The sequence below is a fragment of the Capra hircus genome, chromosome 7, assembly GCF_001704415.2.
Source record: "Capra hircus breed San Clemente chromosome 7, ASM170441v1, whole genome shotgun sequence".
Lineage (NCBI taxonomy): Eukaryota > Metazoa > Chordata > Mammalia > Artiodactyla > Bovidae > Capra > Capra hircus.
In genome coordinates, this window is record NC_030814.1 from 43,569,452 (window position 1) to 43,595,469 (window position 26,018).

Genomic DNA, 26,018 nt, shown 5'->3' on the forward strand with positions numbered 1-26,018 from the left:
AATCTTCCTGCTACTATTGCACACTTTGTCCTAATGAATTTGATGATGTGTTTCTGTATGATTGCTTCCAAAATGTAAACACATTCAGATTAGAATGAGCTGGTGCTGGGTCTGAGATAACAAATGTTAGGTGGGTACAGTTTTTAGAATGATGCATTATCAAAACAGGGCAACCCTAAGTCAGAATCTTGTAGAATACAGGGGCCAGTGGAAAAAGAAAGTCAAGATGTAAGAAATAACTGAAATTTGACTACGTTGAGCCCAGTGGTAAGAAGTACAGGGGAAAAGCTCAGAATTTGCTGCTAGCTTTCTTTCTTGCTCACTCTATGACCTTGGGCAAGATATGTAGCCTCACTAACCCTAGTTTCTACTGGTACAAAGTTTGAATGATAACAACTACCTCCCAGGATTGGTGTGATGTGCTGAAAGTATCATCTTTAAAATATCTCAGGCTATGCATTATACATAAGAGGCTGGAGGCTCTATACACTGCAGTCCAAAAAGCATGAATGCAGTCCTGTCTTCTCTTCTTACAATAAGGACACTGAGGGCTGAAGACCTTGTGCACTCAATGGAACTCCCACAATTTCATCACTGCTTTTATAGCCTTTAAAAGCAGATGCATTTTCCAAATGACCCCTAAGTCTTCAAATCCTGAATCACGAGAAGAACACAATTATGTTCCCTGGAATTATGAAGACAAGGAAGCATATTAATACATTTTGGAAGTTTTTTCAACAAAAGCTGAAGAAAGAGATTCTATATAAATCCTCAATCAAAAAGTAAAACAACTAGAACACTATTTTTAGAGCCTTTTATTTAAGAGAGGTTTTACTATCTTTAGTGGCTAAATATAACAATGGATTGTCAATGCATAAGACTCCATAAACTTACTATACGAAAGTGATTTTCTTTTTCCTTATTTGGGTAGAGGGAAGAAGAAAGGGTTACATCAGGCATATAAGGGTGATGATACCAAACTCCTTGGCTTCTAAAATACATGGTATATTTCTAAATGATATATGCCCCTCCCCTTGTTTTCTCCTTTGGGGTTTGCTAATTATGACTTTTTCAAATCTTTTCAGCAAAATGCAGTTTTTGATATCACATCTACTAGCCACTCATACATACATGCAACGCCCTCTTCACTAGAACACAAAATGCTCAGTCAATATTTTAATTGTGTTTTTGAAGTAAGGATACAGAGATTACTCTAAAAGCTTACATTTAAAGAAGCACAAAACTTCATTGGGAGTGAAATCTGGATGAAAGGTGGTTAAGATACTTATTTCAGGAAACACTTATTTCTAAGCTGGAGTCTACATTTCAATGAAGGCTGTTTTGACATTCCTTTCTCTGGCTAGATTTCTGTTATCCACATGGCCAGTGTTCCAGATACTGGAAAGGAGAGCCCCAAGATCTCTGCAGTCCCTGTGGCTGAAGCAGTAATTCCAGAGTGGGGAGAGAGCACGAGAGAGAACACTATTTGGAAATCCCATGTCTGTTGACCTTTCAGATGTCCTGAATCTCATGTTTGCTGACTGCAAAAAGGAAGTTTAGCAAAAGAAATGGGCTTGTGTGGCTGTTTTCTGAATACTGTATCAGCCATCTGTTACTATTAAAGAAGTTCTGATTAAGGAGGGAAGCCAAAGAAAACCCTCTAGGTGTGATTGTGTGGCGTCTTCTGGCCAGTCTATATTAAGGCACTGCTGGCTTGTGCTCTCATGGCGGCAGTGATTGTTTTTGATTTGCATCAGCCCAACCCATTCAATCAGAGAAGACAATGGCAACCCATTCCAGTACTCTTGCCTGGAAAATCCCATGAACAGAGAAACCTGTTGGGCTGCAGTCCATGGGGTCACTAGGAGTCAGAAACGACTGAGCGACTTCACTTTGATTTTTCACTTTCATGTATTAGAGAAGGAAATGGCAACCCACTCCAGTGTTCTTGCCTAGAGAATCCCAGGGACGGGGGAGCCTGGTGGGCAGCTGTCTATGGGGACGCACAGAGTCAGACATGACTGACATGACTTAGCAGCAGCAGCAGCAGCAGCAGCAACCCATTCAACTGAGGTACATGCCAGAGGTATATGGATGAGAGTTGGGGCTCATTTTCCTGGAGTAACAAGTTTACTTGGATTTGAGAGAAGGATGAGAAATGAGGTGGAGGAAAACAATCTGTTTTATGTTAACTGAAACAGTATGTGATTGAGTAAAATGTAAAAATCTCATGAATCCTTAACATAAAAATACGTGACCACATTTTCTCTCTTCTCAGCCTAGGGAGACTGAGTGGAGGTAGGCGTTCAGGCACAAATGGCACCAGGAGGCAAGGTAGGGGAGACGGAGGAGGACTGGGTAGGGAGTAGATCAGTTCAGTTCAGTCGCTCAGTCATGTCGACCCTTTGCAACCCCATGGACTGCAACACGCCAGGCTTCCCTGTCCATCCACAACTCCTGGAGTTTACTCAAACTCATGTCCACTGAACTGGTGATGCCATCCAGCCATCTCATTCTCTGTAATCCCCTTCTTCTCCTGCCTTCAATCTTTCCCAGCATCAGGGTCTTTTCCAATGAGTCAGTCCTCCACATCAGGTGGCCAAAGTATCGGAGTTTCAGCTTCAGCATCAGTCCTTCCAATGAACACCCAGGACTGATCTTTAGGATGGACTGGTTGGATCTCCTTGTAGTCCAAGGGACTCTCAAGAGTCTTCTCCAACACCACAATTCAAAAGCATCAATTCTTCAGTGTTCAGCTTTCTTTACAGTCCAACACTCACATCCATACATGACTACTGGAAAAACCATCACCTTGACTAGACAGACCTTTGTTGGCAAAGTAATGTCTTTGCTTTTGAATATGCCATCTAGGTTGATTATAACTTTTCTCCCAAGAAGTAAGCATCTTTTAATTTCATGACTGCAGTCACTATCTGCAGTGATTTTTGAGCCAAAAAAATATAAATAAATAAAGTCTGTCACTGTCTCTACTGTTTCTCCATCTATTTGTCACGAAGTGATGGGACCAGATGCCATGATCTTCATTTTCTGAATGTTGAGTTTTAAGCCAAATTTTTCTCTCTCCTCATTCACTTTTATCAAGAGGCTTTTTAGTTCTTCACTTTCTGCCATAAGTTTTGTACTATCTGCATATCTGAGATTATTGATATTTCTCCCAGCAATCTTGATTCCATCTTGTGCTTCCTCCAGCCCAGCATTTCTCATGACGTACTCTGCATATAAATTAAATAAGCAGGGTGACAACATACAGTCTTGATGTACTCCTTTCCCGATTTGGAACCAGTCTATTGTTCCGTGTCCAGTTCTAGCTGTTGCTTCCTGACCTGCATACAGATTTCTCAAGAGGCAGGTCAGATGGTCCGGTATTCCTATCTCTAAGAATTTTCCACAGTTGTTCTGATCCACACAGTCAAAGGCTTTGACATAGTCAATAAGGCAGAAATAGATGTTTTTTCTGGAACTCTTGCTTTTTCAATCATCCAACAGATGTTGGCAATTTGATCTCTGGTTCCTCTGCCTTTTCTAAAACCAGCTTGAACATCTGAAAGTTCATCGGTCACATACTGTTGAAGCCTGGCTTGTAGAATTTTGAGTATTACTTTACTAGCATATAAGTTGAGTGCAATTGTGTGGTAGTTTGAGCATACTTTGGCATTGTCTTTCTTTGGGACTGGAATGAAAACTGACCTTTTCCAGTCTTGTGGCCACAGCTGAATAAGTATAAGTCAATGCTAGTCCTGGATTGGGGCTCGCCTGGTCTGTGATCTGGGACAAGTATCTTTCCTTTATTGAAGCAGGGGATTATATCACATTCTTATAAAGCTATAATAATCAAGATAACACAGTATTTGGTATAAAGACAGACATAGAGATTAATGCAATAGATATTCCAGAAATAGGCTCATACTTACATGGTCAATCAATTTGCAACAAAATTACTAAGGAAGTCAGTGGGGAAGAGATAATTTTTTCAACATATGGTTTTGGAACTACTGAATATGTAAAATAATGAAACTTAACCCTTGCCTCATGTGGCATGCAAGAAATTAACTTGAAATGGATGATACATTTAAATGTAAAAATTAAAGCTATAACATTTCTAAAAGAAAGCATAGAAGAAAATACAAGCAGCCTTGGGTTAGGCAGTTTTTTAAATAGGTAACAAAAAACAAGAGATCAATATAAAAACAGTGACAAACTTGATATTATCAAAATTTAAAACTTTCCTGTTTAAAAGATACTGTAAAGAAATTAAAAAGACATGCCACAGACTGGGGAAAAAATAATTTCAAAACAAACGTCTCAAAAAAGACCTATTTCCAGAATATATAAAAATACTTTGGTAACTCTGTAAGAAAACAAAACAAGACAGCTCTTTAAAAATAGGGAAAAGTTTCTAATAGACGTCTTACCAAAGAATATATATAGATGGCAAAAAAGATTATGAGATATGCTTAACATCATTAGTCCCCAGGGAAAGGCAAATTAAAGTCACATGATACTACTACATACCCTCTCAGAAGGGCTACAGTTGAAAAGACAGCTCATACCAGTGTTAGTGAGGATGTAGAACAGTTGGAATACTCTTATCTTTCCAACCAAAATGCATAAATGGTATAGCCACTGGAACATGGTTTGGCCATTTTTTAATAAAAGTAAATATACTTATCATATAACCCAGTAATCCTAGTCCAAATTAACCCATGAGAAATGAAAAAGATATACTTATACAAAATTTTTATGTTTATATTTATCATCTTTTTATTTAAACATAAATATAAATATATTTATTGCTTTTGTAAACATAAATATAAATATTTAAACATAATCATAAATATGCTTCTAGCATCTAGTTAGTCACTTAGTGTGTCCCACTCTTTGTGACTCCATGGACTGTAGTCTGCCAGGCTCCTCCTTCCATGGCATTTTCCAGGCAAGAATACTGGAGTGGGTGGCAGTTTCCTTCTCCAGGGGACCTTCTGGACCCAAGGATCAAACCTGGATCTCCCTCATTGCAGGCAGACTCTTTAACGCCTGAGCTACCAGGGAAGCCCTAAATATGTTTATATTTATCTAATCCTAACAGTTAGAACTGGACATGAAACACCAGCCTGGCTCCCAATTGGGAAAGGAGTACATCAAGGCTGTATATTGTCACCCTGCTTATTTAATTTATATGCAGAGTACATCATGAGAAATGCTGGGCTGGAAGAAGCACACCTGGAATCAAGATTGCCGGGAGAAATAGCAATAACCTCAGATATGCAGATGACACCACCCTTACGGCAGAAAGCGAAGAGAACTAAAGAGTATCTTGACGAAAGTGAACAAGGAACATTGGGGTACATGTGTCTCTTTCAATTCTGGTTTCCTCGGTGTGTATGCCCAGCAGTGGGATTGCTGGGTCATAAGGTAGTTCTATTTGCAATTTTTTAAGGAATCTCCACACTGTTCTCCATAGTGGCTGTACTAGTTTGCATTCCCACCAACAGTGTAGGAGGGTTCCCTTTTCTCCACACCCTCTCCAGCCTTTATTGCTTGCAGATTTTTGGATAGCAGCCATTCTGACTGGTGTGAAGTGGTACCTCATTGTGGTTTTGATTTGCATTTCTCTAATAATGAGTGATGTTGAGCATCTTTTCATGTGTTTGTTAGCCATCCGTATGTCTTCTTTGGAGAAATGTCTACTTAGTTCTTTGGCCCATTTTTTGATTGGGTCGTTTATTTTTCTGGAATTGAGCTGCAGAAGTTGTTTGTATATTTTTGAGATGAGTTGTTTGTCAGTTGCTTCATTTGCTATTATTTTCTCCCATTCCGAAGGCTGTCTTTTCACCTTGCTTATATTTTCCTTTGTTGTGCAGAAGCTTTTAATTTTAATTAGATCCCATTTGTTTATTTTTGCTTTTATTTCCAGAATTCTGGGAGGTGGATCATAGAGGATCCTACTGTGATTTGGAAACAACCTAGATGTCCATCAGCAGATGAATGGATAAGAAAGCTGTGGTACATATACACAATGGAGTATTACTCAGCCGTTAAAAAGAATTCATTTGAATCAGTTCTGATGAGATGGATGAAACTGGAGCCGATTATACAGAGTGAAGTAAGCCAGAAAGAAAAACACCAATACAGTATACTAACACATATATATGGAATTTAGGAAGATGGCAATGACGACCCTGTATGCAAGACAGGGAAAGAGACACAGATGTGTATAATGGACTTTTGGACTCAGAGGGAGAGGGAGAGGGTGGGATGATTTGGGAGAATGACATTCTAACATGTATACTATCATGTAAGAATTGAATCGCCAGTCTATGTCTGATGCAGGATACAGCATGCTTGGAGCTGGTGCATGGGGATGACCCAGAGAGATGTTATGGGGAGGGAGGTGGGAGGGGGGTTCATGTTTGGGAACGCATGTAAGAATTAAAGATTTTAAAATTAAAAAAAATAAATAAATTTAAAAAAAAAAGATTGCATCCAAAAAAAAAAAAAAAGAAAGTGAACAAGGAGAGTGAAAAATCTGGCTTAAAGCTCAACATTCAAAAAACGAAAATAGTGGCATTCAGTCCCATCACTTCATGGCAAATAGATGGGAAAACAATGGAAACAGTGAGAGGCTTTATTTTCTTGGGCTCAAAATCACTGCAGATGGTGACTGCAGCCATGAAATTAAAAGACGCTTGCTCCTTGGAAGAAAAGCTATGACAAACCTAGACAGCTTATTAAAAAGCAGAAATGTTACTTAGCCAACAAAGGTCCACCTTGTCTAAGCTATGGTTTTTCCAGCAGTCATGTATGGCTGTGAGAGTTGGACTGTAAAAAAAAAAAAGCTGAGTGCTAAAAATTAATGCTTTTGAACTGTGGTGTTGGAGAAGACTCTTGAGAGTCCCTTGGACTGCAAGGAGATCCAATCAGTCCATCCTAAAGGAAATCAGTCACGAATATTCATTGGAAGGACTGATGCAAAGCTGAAACTCCAATACTTTGGCCACCTGATGTGGAGGATTGACTCATTGGAAAAGACCCTGATGATGAGAAAGATTGAAGGCAGGAGGAGAAGGGGATGACAGAGGATGAGACGGTTGGATGGCATCACTGACTTTATGAACATGAGATTGAGTAAACTCTGGGAGTTGGTGATGGACAGGGAAGCCTGGTGTGCTGCAGTTCATGGGGTCCAAATGGTCAGATGCAAGTGAGTGACTGAATTGAACACAAAATTTTTACGTTTATATTTACCATCTTTATGGCCAGAATTTGGAAACAATCTGGATGTCCCTCAAGTTGTGAAGGGATAAACAAATTGATGTGTATACATATGCTACCAGTAAACGATAAAAAGTAATGTAGTCCTACTAATCCACATCACAACATGAACAAAACTCAAACAGGTTTTGCTAAGTAAAAGAGACTGTATATAAATCAAACCAGTATTGTAAAGCAATCATCAATCAATTAAAAATAAATATAATTATAAAAAAGATAATACACTGTATCTTTTCATCTACACGGGATCCCAGAAAAGGCAAAACTAAAGGGATAGGAAACTAAAGTGATAAAAATCTGTGGTTGCCAAGGGCAAGAGATTAGGAGAATAAATTAACAGCAGAAGGAATTTTGAGACTGAAGGGAATACTATATCCCATACCTTGACTGTGTTGATCGTTACAGTACTATGCAAATTTGCTGAAAGTCAAACTGTCCATTTAAAGTTGGTCAATTTCACTATTTAAATTACATCTTAATAAAGCTGATTTTTCAAGGGGGTTGGATTGCAGAGCTGCTGATGTCTTTTCAGTCCATAAAGGATGATTCTTAGGGTACATGAATCTTTTATAATGAACCTGACCTTTTGCCTGAGAGGAAGACATCATCTTTATTGCACTGGACAGAACACACACATGTCCTCTGCTCCTGGTAGGAACACAGCTTCCACCTTTCAAGATCCTCTGTTCTACAGACATCTCTGAAAAGATGATAGAGAACAAAGGCAGTCAATTCTCTTGTTCGCAAGACACCAAAACGTTTCAGAGACAGAGTGGAGAATTGTCTCTCATTACCAATCACCGATGCCTCCCCTGAACGTTTCTTAAAGTTTGGGATCAAAACATCTGAGTTCAAAACAGGCTAAGCTACTGACTAGCTGGACAAAGTATTTTACTTAATCTAGGCCTCAGTTTCCTTATCTATTATATTAGATGAAGATCATAATCATTGTCTTAAAGAAATTGGGTGAGTCAAGTAAGATTGTTTATGTTAAGTGCTTTTTAAACTCTAAGAACAAGACAAATGATTCTACCAGGTACTTTTAATGCTGTTTCGTTCTCTTGTCAGGTTTGTGGCCAGCTCCTTCTATTTCTTCATAGTCTTTCAGTGCACTTAACACAAAACTGAACAGGCAATAGGGATTCAATTAATCCTTCAGGGTTGCCTAATCTTTTGAATACCTAGGTACAACTGAATTCTCTTTCTAACTTTCCCTTAAAAATTCATAGCTACCTTCTCACTTTTTCTCTTCTAGCTACCCATTCCCAGTCACTGTTTAATGAAATCTTTTAAATGAAAAAAAAAATCTAGTTTCTTTTCCTAAAGAAGGCATTTTGAATTCCATTCCAACATCAAATGGGTAGTTTCTTCTATCTGTGACAAGCCCTTAGCAAATACAAAGCTAAGATGCTATGATGCCCTCAGCATGCTCACCAGGCAAGAAATATGTTTCTTTAAATAATCAGCACTTAGTGTAGTGTTCATGTGTCGTTAGTGGGGAATAAAAATGGGATAAGAGATATACATCATCTTTCATCTAATGATTTTTAATCATTTTTTTAATGCTCCAGTAGGTCAACCCAAGAAAGCAGTTTATTCAGGCACACCTCCAGTGGAGTGACAGCGGCATAGGGTCTAGAAGGAAAGCTGTGGTTTGGGCCGTCTGCTGTGAGGGTAGGAACGGTGAAGGTTATGGGGATGGTGGCGATGACTGAGTGGACTGCAGGTAATGCCTCATTTGGGCTTCCCTGGTGACTCAGCAGGAAGGGATTCACCCACAGCACAGGAGCCACGGGTTCGATCCCTCAGTCAGGAGGATCCCCTGGAGGAGCACATAGCAACCCACTCCAGGATTCTTGCCTGGAAAAGCCCATGGTCAGAGGAGCCTCGCGGGGTACAGTCCATAGCGTCACAGAGAGTCTGACAAGACTGAAGCAACTGAACATGCGTGCGTGCATGCAATATCTCATTCTGCAGGTAGTCAGCACACCAAGTGAAAAAAGAAAATATAGAAGATCTATCCTTGAAAAATTCCTCAGCAAGGAGCCACATTGGGTATGAAAGTATTGTCTCTTCATAAGGTTTTTGTAATAAGCCTCTTAATAAGTAGTAGCTTATGTAATATCCAGATTTGCTCAAACATCATGCTGTGCTTGGTTTGCAATTATGGGTCCTGTTGTTTTTAAAAATATGCAGCTTTAAACTCCATATTGTCTGTACGATGCTAACATCGGGAGCACATGGGCACATAACCAATGAAACGCAGGCAGATTCCTGTCTGTCTCCATCACTTCCTCCTCACAGAGGTTAAAATGACGTGCAGGACTCTCTCCTCTCTCTCTTTCCACAAAGACAAAATCCACCTAAATAAGAATATGATGACATTGCACTGTCCTTAAAAGGCTATAATTCCCTTTTTTAAGTTTGCATATCCATTTCTTGTTTGATTTTCCTAAATTCCCATAGGAAACACTGGACACGTCTGCAGACAGCTTTGTCACGTATAGGCTGTATCTAAAATTGATACAAAAGAAGGTCATAATAAGTCTTTTCTCAGTTACATGATTAATGTACTCTGAGGCTTAGGAAAAAGCCAGTAATTGGGAAGGTTTAAGAGTGCGTTGAGTGAATTCATTGCTGTCAGAGACAATTCACCATTTCACTGACAGAGCCAGCAGCAGCCCTTCTGAGAGCAAGAAATAGCCATAAATCTAAACAGGAAAATATCTGAGTTTTGCTACCGTGTCACATAAAATATCTCTTCTCAGAGCTGGAGGTATTTTTCAAAACTAAGTTAGAGCCATGGCTGTGAATAAAACTAGTCTTCTTCAAGAATGAGTAATAGAGACAACATTTTATAAGACTCCAAATGTGACCTTTCTTGGAAATTCTAATATCCAGCAAGAACTTGTCTTTGAGTTCATAAACATATAATTCGTTTGATTTTCTTCCAAATTTCCACTACGCTGAGATTGCAGTTGCAGCTAGAGGAGCGGAACACCGTGAACTGGAGAGAAACAGAGCGGCTCCCCTTGAACAAAGGGCATGACTGGAGGCCAGCGCACTGGGCTGTCCCCACAAGCGTGTGTGAGTTGGCCCATGCAGTAGTGCCTAAACAGAGCTCATAAAGTGTTTGAAGTAATGGGTAATCTAAAAACATGGAGTTCATACCGGAAAAAAATTCATAATTCCAGTTCTCTTTGAAGAAATGAGATGACCTGGCAATAATGGATGGATGTCATTTCTAGGCAACAATCAGCTGGGACTGAAGGGAGACTTCCCCTTTTGACAGAGCAGGCAGTTTCCAAATTGCCACCATTTCCACCATGCCTTGATATTTCCCAGACACAGAATGAAGCCAAGGATCAGCAACTGTTTAATCTAAAGTGAAAGTGAAAGTCACTCAGTCCTGTCCGACGCTCTGTGACCTCATAGACTGTGTAGTCCATGAGATTCTCCAGGCGAGAATATTGCAGTGGGTAGCCTTTCCCTTCTCCAGCAGATCTTCCCAACCCAGGGGTCAAACCCAGGTCTCCCACATTGCAGGCAGATTATTTACCCGCTGAGCCCTAAGTGAAGCCTGAGAATACTGGAGTGGGTAGCCTTTCCCTTCTCCAGGGGATCTTCCCAACCCAGGGATCCAACCCAGGTCTCCCGCATTGCAGGTGGATTCTTTACCAACTGGGCTATAAGGGAAAGCACAGTTAAAAAGAGATCAGAAGTTTTATACCTAAGTGTCTACCAAAGGTATGGGACATTAAAAGACAGGGTGAGCCCTGATTTATACAGCCAGGTTACCTGATTTGTCCTCAGGAACACTAAAGTTTGAAACTGCTACCTTAAAAGTTTACTGCCTTCGGAGAAGAGGGGATGAATTGAGAGAAAGATATTGACATGTATACACTATCGTGTGTAAAACAGATAGCTAGTGGGAAGCTGCTGTATGCGCGGGGAGCTCAGCTTGGTGCTCTGTGATGACCCTGAGGGGTGAGATGGAGGGTGGGTGGGAAGGAGGCTCAAGTGGGAGGGGATATATGTATACACATAGTTGATTTAGGCTTTGAAGAGCAGAAGTAACACAGCAGTGTAAAACAATTATAATCCAATTAAAAATAAAGATGATAATAAAGGGTAACCATGAAAATGAAAAGTTCACCTCCTTCAGGAAGCCTGCCTTATTTGACTGATTAGGTTCTGTCATTTAAAATGCCTTCTACCAGAAGGTTCCTTTAGATAGCAATACAACGGAGGTTTTAGATGCAACATAAAATGATCTTTGGGCAGATCATCCAATAATAAGTAATTTTCAAAGAAAAATATGTCTGTTGTCTTGAGTTAGCACATGGGCTTTCTCACTAACCCAATCACCTAAAAAATTTGCCACAAATGTTGACATTCTTCTCAGCACTCTCTCTACTTTTCATTTAAAAGCTTAAAAAAGGAAGCAGGTATACTTACAACCTATAATATGCAACCCTCTGAGTAAGGACAGGTTTGCCTATAATAAAGTAATTATGTAATTGTTACAATAAAATATAATTTACCTTACCATCAGAAAATGTAAATTTTTCCTCATTGAAAGGATCTGACTTTTCAAAATATTAAAGGTGCTTACTGCAATATTTCTGAGGCAAGAGACAAAAATTTAAGAAATGAACATTGCTTTTAGCAGAGCCACGGAGCTAAAATGATCTGATTGTTGCAAGGACATTGTTCAGAATATTAGATGATTCTAAAGCACCAACAGACTTTCCATATTTAATATGTCTTTAGACAAAATTAAATTTTAGAACAGTATAAGGTCACACAGTCAATATGCCAACCCTCTTTACATTTATTTTAATCTCATCTCCCAGCATTGTCACCGGATCTTTGCCTTCTCTCCATCTCCATAAATAAACCGTGTTGACTCTTGAACTTTCGTTCACTCTCTTAATTACCTTCCAAGATAACGAATTCACTTCCTATTTCCATGAAGTAGTCTGTATGAACGCCTCACTTTTTTTCCCTCCCTACTCTGCTCATCTATGTAATCCTCCCCTGAGAAAGTGGGAAAACACCTTCTTTCCCCCCTTCCTTTCCCAGTTATTTCTCTTTTGTTCTCTTTCTCACTCTTTTCTCTCATGTGCTGATTTTCCTTTCCCTCTCTCATTCAACATCCCCTAGCCGCAATGACTCCTTTCCATTTCTGAAGCAAAGAACTTTCTCTGACCTCAGGGCCTTTCCACTGGATATTTCCTCTGCCTGAATGTCTGGCTCTTGGGTCTTGTCTCAGGCTCCACCCACTGCACACCTGCCCTCACAGAGGGTGTTCTGACTCTGCTCCCTTTCCCCTTCCGTACATTACTTATCACTTCTCTTTGCCCGGTATTTTACTGTGCCGTGGCACTAACTGCCTTGTTCTTTTTTAAATTTTGTTTCTTGTCTGTCTCTCTCAAACTAGAATGCAAGCTTTGTGAGATCAGGAATTGAATCTGCCTTTGTTCCCTGCTGAAGCCCAGTGCCTGGAACAGAGTTTAGCTCTCAAGAAGCTCAGTAAATGTTTGCTGAACAGGATAAAAAGGATAAACAGAGAGGTCCATTGACCTCACGAATATGAGCCACTTAAGTAACCTTTAGTTACAGAAAAGATTGAAGGCAGGAGGAGAAGGGGAGGACAGAGGATGAGATGGTTGGATGGCATCACTGACTCAAAGGGCATGAGTTTGAGTAAGCTCTGGGAGTTGGTGATGGACAGAGAAGCCTGGAGTGCTGCAGTCCATGGGGTCGCAAAGAGTGGGACACGACTGAGTGACTGAACTGAATTAGTTACAGAGGCAAAGCCATACCAGACCTCTTTTCAGGGAGGACACCCACTTATTATTACCCTTATAATTCTGGGTGGCGGTAGGGGTCTAAGGCCATGGTTTTCAAACATTTTATATGTGTAATGGATACCCAAGGCCTTAATTGCAATCTCAGCATCTTCCTCCAGAGAATCTGTTCTGTCAAAGAATCTTCAACAAGAAACTGAGGATTCTGATATGGATTCCATGGAGCATGTTCTGAGGAAATAACCATTTTAGGACTAAGATGGTAGTATAGAGTCAGTTAGATGTCTTTTTCCCAGAATTTATTTGCACATAAAAAATTTGTGGAAGAATCAAGAAGATTTTTTGGAGGTAGAGCAGTAGAATGGGGATTCCCCAGTGGCTTAGGGGTAAAGAATCTGCCTGCAACACGGAAGACCCAGGTTCAATCCCTGGGTTGGGATGATCCCCTGGAGAAGGGCATGGCAACCCGCTCCAGTATTCTTGCCTGGAGAATCCCATGGACAGAGTATCCTGGGGGGCTACAGTCCATGGAGGCTGCACAGAGTCAAACACGACTGAAGTGACTTAGCACACACAGCAGTAGAATACCTCCCCTTTAAGGTTTAATGTTATTAGGTGTCTGATGGAGCATGAGTTGGTAATGGCTGAGGCCAGTAGATCATCAGAGAATTCTTACAGGCACAGAGAAGAAGCCCTGTGAGAAAATGGGGTTGCAAAGCTGGGGTACAAACAGATGGACAGTGCGCTACTAGAGTTGATACCCTGCCTGACCCAGCCTTCCTGGCAGATCTCAACTGAAACAATCTTCCTTACAGCCCCATTCAAAGGTCTAGAGCAGAGTTTTTGTTTGTTGTTCATTTTAAGTGTACACAATCATTCACTGAATGCAAAGTGAAATCTTGCTTCAAGACCTAGGGAGGAAAAGGGTGAAGGGGTGACCCTAGGGTTCTACATCCCCCTCATGAGATATATCCTTCTCATCCATGCACAGTGATTCTCAGAATGATCATCTGAGGAAGACTTAGGGTAGGAAATCTCAGGACCAGACCCCTCATTCATCTGAGCATGAGTTAGAGTCTACAATTTGAGAATTAAGAGAAATAGGGCCTTATTTTGTTGTTATAGGTAGGTGAGGTCTGGGGACATTGGTAATATTTAGAAAGATCCTAAATGCATCTGATCAAACATGCCCATTTGGGAGACAGGAAAATTGAGAATCAGAAAGAGGATGACAACCGGCCAGTTACATGGTTGCAAATCCAAAAGTTACTTATTCACTTGATCTTTTAAATATTGACAATTTTGAGCATCTACCGCAGAGCTAGTTCTTACAGAAAAGCACATGAATTTGGTTCAACAAACACTAACACATCTTCTACTATCATCCTGGCATTGTGGTGGATATGGAGATATGAAAACAAATCAGAGAGACTTTTTCTTGAGATGCTCACATCTAGTGAAGAAGAGACAGATTTATAAAGAAAGATCATTGTACAAGGTGATAAACGCCTCTCTTGATGAATATATATAATGAGATCCCATCTAAAATGTAAAAAGCCATTCCTTCACCTTATTCATGACAACAAACAAATCTAATAACATGTACTAGATTTAATTAAAGAAGTTTATTATTAAAACTGAGTGGAATCAGCCCTGAAAACAAGCAGGAACACTGTAAAATCTACATCATTAATCATTTGAGGAAAGCACAATAAAACCACAATGAACTACCACTCTACACCTATTAGAACATCTAAAATTTAAAAGACTAATCATACCAAGCATTGGCAAATATGCAGGGTAATTAGAACTCTCACACCCTGCTGGCAGGACTGTAAAATAGCAAACACATTTTATAAGACTGTTTAGAAAACAAGTTCACTCCATTCGGCTTAATAAGTTAGACTACATTTACTGTACGATCCACTTACTCAATTCCTAGGCATATGTCTAAGAGAAAAGAAAGTCAAGGTTTATGCAAAAACTTATACTCACCAAAAAAAATGAAAAAAAAAGTCAAGGGGTTCAAAGTGACAGGACTTGACCTCTGAGTGGAACCCCTGATACTCACTGTCTACATGGTTGTGCATGGGTCTCCTGACTTTTCTCAAGCTGTTTTCTTATCTAACAAGTGGGGATAGTAATTCTGGTCCTACTCATTTAATGAGATTATAATGAGGAGCTAATAGAGGAACAAATGCAAAAAGGCTTCATAAAATTTTAAAGCATCATGCACTGAGTGGTGCCTGGTCTTGTTGGCAGACTAGTGACTTTACGGAGGCAGGAGATATCTCTGAGGACTGGTTACAGGAGAGATGGCAGGAGGGTGAGGGGCTGGAGCACATCTATGCAGACCAACAAAGCCAGGACTAAGACAGGTGCCTTTGAGGACAATAAAAGGATGGTAGGGAAGGCATCAGGAAGAGCGCACAGGGCAGGAAAGAGACTCCAGGTGCTGGAGAGCAGAGGCATGTACCCAAACAGATAAGAAGGAAAGCAGAGGGCAGAGCCTGGACCTCAGGTTGACAGCAGAACTCTTGGGAACACAGTCTCTGTGGTCCTTACTGCAGCCAGATCAACCTTCGTGAAACCCAGCCTCTCACCTGCTCTTAGGATGCAGACCACACCTCTAGACTGGCCTGCGCCTTCCTGTCCCAGCTCATCACCTACTGCTCTCCCTAGCAGTCTGCACATCGCCCCTCTTCAGCAGACACCCTGAGACTCAGTCATGCTATTTCCTCAGCTCAGACTCTGTTCTCACCCATGTGCCAAACCTCTACTCATGCAACAGGTATGAGATGAGCTATTGCTTCAGAGAAGACTGCCCTGGCCTCCCAAATTCAATCAGATTTCCCTCTGAAGCCCTCCCACAGACCCAGGGCACATATATGGTTGGTGACTTGACCAGGGCCCATCTCACCCATCAAACTGCTACCTCCAATGAGTATGGAGATCATGTATCTTTTCTTAAGTTGATTTTTTGGGAGTGGGGGAGCCCACATTTGACGGCATGTGGGATCTCATTCCCTGATCAGAAACCAAACCCATAACCCTTGCAGTGGGGGCACAAAGTCTTAACCTCTGGATGGCCAGGGACGTCTCTGAGATCATGTCCTTTTTGCTCTCCACTGCAAGCTGCATGCCTGGTGCAAGAAAGACAGCAAATGACTCAATGAATTAACATCTTGTGAGAAAAGGACTTTCTCTGAACCCTTGAGAATTAGAGAAACAATGGTATGTGTGTGCTAATTTACAAGGCATGATCTATAATGTGAGCTTTTTTCTTATTCCCATTTTATAGATGCAGACACCAAGTCCAGGGAGGGAAAGGAACTTGCCTAACACCACAGTGCTCATGATGTAGGAGGCGATCTGACTCCAGGGCCTGACCTCTTAGCCAGTCTCATCCCTTTGATTTTAAAAGGCAGGTTGATCCCCAGTCCAACTCTAGCTTTCTCCAGTCCTATCACCTCCAGAAAATTAGCAGGCAGATCTCTCAACAAGGTAGCCGCCATCAGCAGCCTGCATTAACCTTTCAGACCTCTGAGACACCTGCCAACATGTTCCCTCAACAATAAAATGCTCTTCTGCTTCTAGGCTAAGAACTGAGAAGAATTACAATCCAATTGACTCCATGGGCTAAAAGGAGCATCTGTTTAGTTTACATCAGCAGAGCTGACTTGAAATTAATATTTTGACATCAATCTTCATCCTCTGTGTGGCCACTCAGAGCTGTGTCCTCCCTGGGTGAGCCTGGGGCAGCTAGCTCCAGGGAGGGGAAAGGGTCAGAGGAGTCCCAACCTTCCGGAATCTAATGAATTGCTTTGCCAGATGGAAATTGCTGCTCAAAGATAGCTTCTCCTTTCAAGTACACAGGCTGTCCTCATTCCTGATAGCTACAACTCCAATGGCTGGGTTAAAGTAATTTTCCCCATGATCAGAAGTGCTTGAGTACTGGTTAGATATTAGAACACATATTAACAACTTGTAGGGGTCTACAGTTCATAGTCAGACACGACTGAGCGACTGAACTGACTGACTGACTGACTGACTGATGGTTCATATGGTAAAAAATCTGCCTACAATATGGGAGAACAGGATTCAATCCCTAGGTTGGGAAAATCCCCTGGAGAAGGGAATGGCAACCCACTCCAGTATTCTCACCGGGAGAATTCCATTATCAGAGGAGCCTGGTGGGCTATAGTCCACGGTGTTGCAAAGAGTCAGACACGACTGAGTGACTAACACACACACACACACACACACACACAAACACACCAGCTTCTAACACGTATGCCAGATTATTTGTTTCTTCTTAAGGCCACGTGGCATTAGTATCATTGGTGTCTGTCGGGTGGAATGCGGTAGCTACGGAATGAAATTTATTGAGTGTCTACTGCATACCAGGTATCCTTGTCTCATTAACTCCTCACAATTAAACTTCCAGGTGAATATGATTATCCCATTTCATTGACAATAAAAGAGGCTCAGAGAAGTCATCACTCAAGGTCACACAAATAGGACAGGAAGGAATGGGTTCAAATCCAGGCATGTCCAGCTACAGGTCTGCCTAATGTTCATGGGTTTAATCACCAATACTTGGAACAAAGGGTCTAACAAATTTTACCAAAAATGTTCAGTTAATCCAGTTATACATAGACATATATCTAATAAACCACCTTATTGCAAAGAATGAGATTTGACCATTAGTATTCAAAGAATGGTCCACAGAAAGGTTCCAGTCTGTGAATTGTTGGTTACCAGCCTATGGGGATGAGTGCAGAAATTAACAGAAAGCATTTAGAAACATTGACAACAAGTTGATAAAGTCATAATATCCAAGCATGTGATCATATAATCATTATTATCATATTTTATAGAAATATCCATAATAAGTAGGAAAAAAAATCTATAAATGTTTCTTCTCTACAGATAGTTTTTGAGTATCGGTGAGTTAGATTAAATTGGGTCTGGGGGTGTGGCATCATTAGAAGAGTCTATGATAAAAACTGATGATAAATACTGTGTCAAACTCAAGGGTGAGTGTCCTCAGAGGCCCATGACTGCGAATCAAATGCCAGCTCCTCCATGTCCTAGCTGGTCACCTTGGGCAAATGACTCAACCTCTAGTGTCTATAAAAAACAAGCATTCAAAAAATGCTAGCTGCTGCATTTATGTTATACTTGGTTGATATTATTATTATCATCCTTATTCAGTTCAGTTCAGTTGCTCAGTCGTGTCCGACTCTTTGCGACCCCATGAATAGCAGCATGCCAGGCCTCCCTGTCCATCACCAACTCCCGGAGTTCACTCAGACTCATGTCCATCTGGTCAGTGAGGCCATCCAGCCATCTCATCCTCTGTCGTCCCCTTCTCCTCCTGCCCCCAATCCCTCCCAGCATCAGAGTCTTTTCCAATGAGTCAACTCTTCGCATGAGGTGGCCAAAGTACTGGAGTTTCAGCTTTAGCATCATTTCTTCCAAAGAAATCCCAGGGCTGATCTCCTTCAGAATGGACTGGTTGGATCTCCTTGCAGTCCAAGGGACTCTCAAGAGTCTTCTCCAACACCACAGTTCAAAAGCATCAATTCTTCGGTGCTCAGCCTTCTTCACAGCCCAACTCTCACATCCATATATGACCACAGGAAAAACCATAGCCTTGACTAGACGGACCTTAGTTGGCAAAGTAATGTCTCTGCTTTTGCATATGCTGTCTAGGTTGGTCTAACTTTTCTTCCAAGGAGTAAGCATCTTTTAATTTCATGGCTGCAGTCACCATCTGCAGTGATTTTGGAGCCCCCAAAAATAAAGTCTGACACTGTTTCCACTGTTTCCCCATCTATTTCCCATGAAGTGATGGGACTGGATGCCATGATCTTCGTTTTCTGAATGTTGAGCTTTAAGCCAACTTTTTCACTCTCCTCTTTCACTTTCATCAAGAGGCTTTTTAGTTCCTCTTCACTTTCTGCCATAAGGGTGGTGTCATCTGCATATCAGAGGTTATTGATATTTCTCCCGGCAATCTTGATTCCAGCTTGTGCTTCTTCCAGCCCAGCGTTTCTCATGATGTACTCTGCATAGAAGTTAAATAAGCAGGGTGGCAATATACAGCCTTGATGTACTCCTTTTCCGATTTGAAACCAGTCTGTCATTCCATGTCCTTATAACTTGTCTTTTATTGACGCCTATTCTATTATTAGAATGTATTCCTTTGATTTAAGCTAGTAGCCCTATTTTGAAATGTGAATACCTCCCTAGAGAGTAAGTTACTTAATCATAAAAGCTCCACCTATCATGTATCCCTGAGTCAGTGATAACTGGAAAACAGGGTTTGGGAAAGACCCCAAGATGTCATGGGATGAGTGGGGGCATAGGAGAGAGTAAGTACATGAGCATGGCCTATGGACCATAAACTTTGTATGGGAGGGTCTTGAAATATAGGAATCTAGAGGCACGCAGAGAGGGATGGGACCCGGGAGTCATTTGGGGAATTACCTTGAAGAAAGCAGAAGAGAGAAGACATATGCAAAGCAGCAGCACAGAGCATGGTTAAAGCTCAGAAACCCAGAGCCAGTCTGTCTTGGTTTAAATGTTGTCTTTGTCATTTTAATAACTGTGTGGCCCTTGGATAAGGTACCTATCTGTGTCTTGACTTTTTCAGTCTATAAAATGGGAATACTACTGATGGGAATAGAGTAGGATAATCAATAATCAATGGAATTCCAGTTGCGCTATTTCAAATTCTAAAAGATCGTGCTGTGAAAGTACTGCAGTCAATATGCCAGCAAATTTGGAAACCTCAGTAGTGGCCAGATCACGTTACCTGGCTCCTGAGAAATCTGTATGCAGGTCAAGAAGCAACTGGACATGGAACAACAGACTGGTTTCAAATCGGAAAAGGAGTATGTCAAGGCTGTATATTGTCACCCTGCTTATTTAACTTATATTCAGAGTACATCACGAGAAACACTGGGCTGGATGAGGCACAGGCTGGAATCAAGATTGCCAGAAGAAATATCAATAACCTTAGATACGAAGATGACACCATCCTTATGGCAGAAAGCGAAGAAGAACTAAAGAGCCTCTCGATGAAAGTGAAAGAGGAGAGTGAAAAAGCTGACTTGAAGCTCAACCTGCAAAAACGAAGATCATGGCATCCGGTCCCATCACTTCATGGCGAATAGATGGAGAAGCAATTGAAACAGTGACAGACTTTATTTGGAAGGGGGAGAGCTTCAAAATCACTGCAGATGGTGACCGCAGCCATGACATTAAAAGACACTTGCTCCTTGGAAGAAAAGCTATGACGAACTTGGACAGCATTTTAAAAAGCAGAGAGATTACTTTGCTGACAAAGGTCCATCTAGTCAAAGCTATGGTTTTTCCAGTAGTCATGTATGGATGTGAGAGTTGGACTATAAAAAAAGCTGAGTGCCAAAGAATTGATGCTTTAGAACTGTGGTGTTGGAGAAGACTCTCGAGAGTCCCTTGGACTGCAAGGAAATCAAACAGTCATTCTTAAAGGAAATCAGTCCTGAATATTCATTGGAAAGACTGATGCTGAAGCTGAAACTCCAATACTTTGGCCACCTGATGTGAAAAACTGACTCACTGGAAAAAACTCTGATGCTGGGAACAAGTGATGGCAAAAGGAGAAGAGGATGACAGAGGATAAGATGGTTGGATGACATCACCAACTCGATGGACATGAGTTTGAGCAAGCTCTGGTCTGGGAGTTGGTGACAGACAGGGAAGCCTGGTGTGCTGCAGTCCATGAGGTCACAAAGAGTTGGACACAACTGAGTGACTGAACTGAACTGAACTGAACTGAGGATAATCAAATAGCTCAGAAACCGCATTAAGAGAATGTAGATAGAGAGGAAACTTTAGGGAGCTTTGGGAAACCACAGTAAACTAATAATTACTCAAGAAAGCAGACTTGCTCAGCAACAAAACCACGCAGCAGAAGCCTGAGACGTGCCCCAAAACAATAAAAATAATGGCATGAGACCTACATCTTGCCCATTGAGTTCAGTAAGTTAATGACCCCAGAACATGCTTCTACACACATAAAAACAATTATTTATGGAAAGGTGACATTTCCAAATGAAAGACCCTCTTTTACTGAGACCTAAACTAATTTTTCCATAGTGCCATGACTGTCCTGGTTTGACCATGTAGAGAAAAGAAAACTCCCCCATGCAACTTGGAAGAGGAGCTGATGATGGAAGCATGATGTCTACTCAAGAATGAGGAAGTGGTCTTATTCCCCTCTACACTTTTCCTGTGATTATAAAACTGTAGCCCACTAAGTTCTTGGGGCATGACACCCTCTCACCTGTACACTTATAAGCCTCACAAACATCCTGTTCTAATAAATCACTTCTTATCTATTACTTTGCCTCTCATTGAATTCTTTCTGCACTGAGATATAAAGGACTGGAGCTGCTTGGAGACTCCAAAATGGCACCTAAGTTTCAGTACCAACTTCATAGGGTGCTTGTGTGAAAAGTCAGTGAGAGTGTGTGTATATCTATAGACATAAATAGCTATTTATCTATCTTAGTGCCTGGAATATAGTAAGAGCTGTAGTGTATGAGCCATAATCATTAATACCAGGAGTGGTATCTGTAGCAACAGAGGATTTCAGCTATGAGCAACTCTCTCAAAAGTCCTTGCTATTAATTTCAGGACATCCCTTGTGAGTGTAGGAAGAGATGACTCAGCACAACCCAGCCTCATTGCTGGAACATCAGCATGTGACAGGCCAGTAAACCCCGCTCTGTGCACAAATGACAAGGCTCTTGAAAAATAAAAATCAGTCTTCCTGAAGCAGTCTTCTCCTAATTCCTCCAGAAGATCCCCTGGGATTATGGCCTGAGACTTTGGCAGGCAAAGAAGCTCATTTGCCAAGTGCAGTGCTGGGCGCTGCCCACACTGGACCTGCCTGGCTGTGACAGGCTCCTGCCTCATCTCCCCACCCCTGGATTGCTCAGTTGCCACATGGGGGACATTGTAAGTTTGGGGAATGAATACATGAATCCTCCAATCTTTTACTTGGTCTAATCTTTTACTCAACAGATGACCAAATATGAGATCAATGGAAGCAAGTGATTTATCTAAATTTTAAATGGGAATAAAAGGTAACTTTTAATGAAACAAAGTATGATTTTATTTGAACTGGAAAGTATTTTTAAAAACCAAACGGCTGGAACTCCAATGGAGAAGTGTCAGGCATTCTGTGGGCAAAAAGGGAGATGTCTTGGAGTTGGGTAGTACTCTTGCCTGGAAAATCCCATGGACAGAGAAGCCTGGTAGGCTGCAGTCCATGGGGTCACTGAGAGTTGGACACAACTCAGTGACTTCACTTTCACTTTTCACTTTTATGCATTGGAGAAGGAAATGGCAACCCACTCCAGTGTTCTTGCCTGGAGAATCCCAGGGACGGGGGAGCCTGGTGGGCTGCCATCTGTGGGGTCGCACAGAGTCAGACACGACTGAAGCGACTTAGCAGCAGCAGCAGCAGCAGGAAAGAAGGGAGGCTTCAAATTGCCTCTCAAATCATGCTGCATAGACAATATTCTGCCTACTTGTAAAGAGGGCTCCAACCAGGAAAAGGCAAAGTTGTCCTTACCCCCCATCTATCAATAACGTCACACCCCTAACCAGGTACTTGGTGGCCTCTGCTGGCTTTCCCTGGATAATACACAACTGGTGTTGGTGGTTCTTGAGCCCTCCTGGGAGAAGTTTTTGACCCAGTTATATGTCTTCAGGTACCTATTATTGAGAACTGAGTTTTCTTAACTACCATTCCTCAGTAAAAGGAAGTAGGGCTCCATAGTGAAATGGTTCATTCTAAGACTGAGCAGTTAAACAGGAAGAGCCTGGGCCATCTCACAATGCATAAAGATGTGCTCAAAAAACAAAAGGTTGGGCTCATGCCGAAGGGACACAGGATTCAACCTGAACGAGTGGCCAAAACTGGAGTAATTGCAGGCAAAAACAAACAGAATAGTATTGGATTATAGCCCAAAATATAAAATTAATCTACCCAAATTCATACTGATTCATACTAATATAAAAAAAATGACTCACTGAATGGATGAATGAATAAATTTTTTTTTTTAAGCTGAGAAGGGATCAAACTTGTTCTAGGAAAGCTTAACCTCCCACTTCTTTGAGTATGGATGGGACTTAGTATAACCTGCATCCAAAGAAAAGAATATGGGAAGGGGAAAATAGTACCTGTACTGTGGAGAAGCCTGGCTTACACTACCTTAACCAGATGGACAAAGTTAAGATTATTAGGTAGATGCTATGTTAATGTCATGTAGCCCCTGATGTGACCTGATGAGAAGGGCACTTTGTCTGTGTGGCATTCTCCCTCTGAAAGCCATAACTCCATTATAATCATAAGGAAAAGATAAGACATTGAGGGCCATTTTACAAAGTGTAAAACTGATGAGTATTCCTCTAAACTGTCAAGGTGAAGGGCAATAAGAAAAGACCAGAAGCTGTCAGAACCCAGAAGAGACTGGGAAGCCCTGTCAACTAAACGCAGTGTGGTGCCCTGGCTTCCATCCTGGAACGAGAAAATAATATTAACAGATAAATCAGGTAAAATCAGAATAAAATCTCAGAGAAACTTTGGCTTCTTCATTTGACAAATGTACCGCAGTAATGTAAGATGCTATCTTTAGAGGAAACTGGGAGAGGTGGATATGGGAACTCTCTGTACTGTCTTTGCAATTTTTCTGGAAATCTTTGAAATTATTCCAAACTTTAAAAAATGTATCTTAAAAAAGCCCTTGAAGAGGCTCAGACCAAGAGAATTGAGTCCCATAAGCTTAGACCAGCAGAGGTTTCTGAATGGACCACTGGGTAACTCATCCTAAGCTTGTCAGTCTATGGTTGAGGGCTTGGGTAATGAACCAGCAGTGTTAGAACAGGTCAGCTGTAAACTCACTCCAATGAACTAGGCTTCCCAGTCCATCAGGCACATGCTGGGGACCAGGAAGTTCCTCTGTTAGTATGTAGGTTCATTCTGCAACCTTTCCACTAGAAAAAGTATCGTAGTCTTTTGTGCTAAAAGACGATGATAAATGGAAATACACACACACAGGTTCCTCTGGTCTGGGCTCAAATCTGGGTTCACCAGATAAACTATAGGACACCCAGTGAAATCTGAATTTTTAGATAAATAGTGAAATGCAACATGCAATATTTGAGACATTCAATCTGGGAACACATACTAAAATTTTTTTATTGTTCATCTAAAATTCCAATTTAACTGGGCCTCTAGTATTTTTATTTGTTAAACCTGGCAATTCTACTCAGATATCTTATCAGTGCAGGCTACCTTGATTTTCTTCTTTAAAATTGTAACCCACATACCCTATTCCCCTTTATTTCCTTGATATACACCTTAACATTTTATATAGTTTATTTATTGTCTGTCTTTATATGCTGTAAAGTAAGCTTCCAGAAGGAAAATATCAATCATTCATCTATCTCAAATACACTGCTGGCACATAGGGGGTGCTCAATAAATATTTGTTGAATAAATGAGTATCTTAAGGGAGTAGGGTTTATTGAGCTTCTATATTGTAGAAGGCATTGTAGTAGGTATTCAGGATACTCACAATAACCTCATACAGGAAATGTTCTCTGTGTTTTACAGTCAAGGCTCAGAGAGGTCTGGTAATGTGGAACATCTCACCCAGTCAGTAAGCTGCAGTTCTGAGATACATATCAAGTTTTGCCAAAGTTAAGCCACTTTCCTTTTGCTATGCCAGGTAACAAGCTGATCTTGTCAAGAGGAAATTTTTTTATATATCTTTGGTGAGAATTTAGAGAACAGTTCCATTTGGTGTTTTGAAGCCCATTACATTAGAGAAAATGATTCTCAGACAGTTGTTCTTGGTGTGCATAAAATGGCATTTTGCAAATATACAGGACAGAATGCAAGTGAATGCCCCCACCTTGGGGAGCAGGTCCCTGTCCTATATCAAAGCCACCCCGATTCACTTGCTTTCTCTCACATCAAAGCATGCATTGGTTAAATTGCTTCAAAGTGTCTCTAAGGTGCAATTTTTTTTTTATAGTCACTGTCAACCCAAACCATTTAACGTTAATTTCTTACAACCTACTCCACTGTCAGCTTTCTTCATTCTTGATATTTATTTCCTAGATAAATGTGCATTTATTTGTTGACATTTTTATTAAATTAGACCATAGTAAATCTGACTGTGCTTATATCTAATATTTTCCCTTTGTGCTTGAGAATATAAAGTAAATAGATGTGTTTATTAACTGCATGACCAACTGCCCAGAGCAAGTGGTAAAGAGAAAGTGCTGTGATGATAAACCAAAGGGAAGCAGAGCCTGAAACCCCAGTGTGGGGTTGTGGTACATGCTGAGGTCCAGGGTTGCTTCTGATGCTTGCACCATGTGGCCGAGCACCTCTGAGAGACAAAGACCTAGTATTCTCAACCATGTTAATCACTGAGAACTCAAAGAGGGGGATGGGATGCCAAGAGAAACTTTGATAAGTGAGTAGGGAGCACAGGAAATGATCTCAATTTCCTGGTGCCTTGTCTACAACTGTAATCAAAAGATTAAGAACACAGGCTTGGGAGTCAGACAGATAGACCTTGCATTCTGGCTTGCTGGCTTGCTGTCTGTCTAAAAACTCTGAGCAAATGCCTAACCCCTCTAAGTCTGAGACATCTCATTTATTAAATGGAGGTAGTTATAATTACCAATCTCATAGGACAATTATAAAGATCTAATGACATAATGCACATGTATGCTTAACACTGTGCCTAATATACAGTAAGGGCTCCAAAAATCGTGTGCAACTACCATTGTTTCCTTTCTTTGCTCCAGACCCCAGGTTCTCTACTACTTTGT